A 904-nucleotide genomic window follows, 5' to 3' on the forward strand; every position below is an offset into this window, starting at 1 on the left:
ACTCCTCACTCTGTGACTTGTGAATTTCAACATTTTTGGGTGGTTGAATTTCATTTTGTTTGACAGGCTCTCTTACATTCATGGCTTGCACTTTTTGAATATCTGAGGGAAATTCCATCCAACTTTTGTTCGACCATTCATGGAGGTTCAATGTCACTTGATCAATTAATGAATAAGCTTCATCTACACTTTTGTCCATAAAAGAACCTCCAGCTGATGAATCCAATAAAGTCTTGTCTGAGAGAGAAATTCCCCCATAGAATATGTATAAAATCAACCATTTTTCAAAACCATGATGAGGGCACTGTCTTTGAAGACTCTTGAATCTATCCCATGCTTCAAATAATGATTCTCCATATGCCTGAGCAAAATTTGTTATGCAATTCCTCATATACACCGTTCTACTTGGAGGGAAAAAGTGATTCAGAAATTGCTTCTCCAATTGTTCCCAACTTGTGATGCTTTGAGGACAGAGAGAATATAGCCAAGTCCTTGCTTTATCCTTGATACTGAAAGGAAATGTCATCAATCGAACTGCATCTGCTGATACTCCTTCACATTTCACCAAATCACAAATCTCTAAAAATGTTTCAAGATGCAGATAAGGACTTTCTGATACTTCTCCTCCAAATTTGTGACATTGTATCATGAAAATTATCTCTGGGTCTAGTTGGAAACTTTCTGCTTCAATTTGAGGTTGCACAATGGGAGATAAAAATCTAGCGGAAAAGGGTGTAGAAAAATTTCTCATGGGCCTGCTTGACATGTTAGTGCTCATGGATATTCAAGAAGAAAAAGAAAATTATCAAGGATCAAAAACAAGAAATAAAATGCAATATGAAAAGTAAGAAAACGAATGCAGAATTTAAATTGCAAGAAAGAAAGTGCATAATGAAAACAAGAA

At 35.6% G+C, this 904-nt stretch overlaps 1 non-coding gene across 1 annotated transcript; it reads left to right on the top strand.

The window, feature by feature from the left end:
* Positions 1-287: 287 nt before the first annotated feature.
* On the top strand, positions 288-393 carry LOC122033074. Its single transcript, XR_006126337.1, has one exon. It is a non-coding gene; the product is annotated as a small nucleolar RNA R71 (small nucleolar RNA).
* The last annotated feature ends 511 nt before the right edge of the window (positions 394-904 follow it).

This window comes from Zingiber officinale, chromosome 11A (genome assembly GCF_018446385.1).
Source record: "Zingiber officinale cultivar Zhangliang chromosome 11A, Zo_v1.1, whole genome shotgun sequence".
In the NCBI taxonomy this organism is placed as follows: domain Eukaryota; kingdom Viridiplantae; phylum Streptophyta; class Magnoliopsida; order Zingiberales; family Zingiberaceae; genus Zingiber; species Zingiber officinale.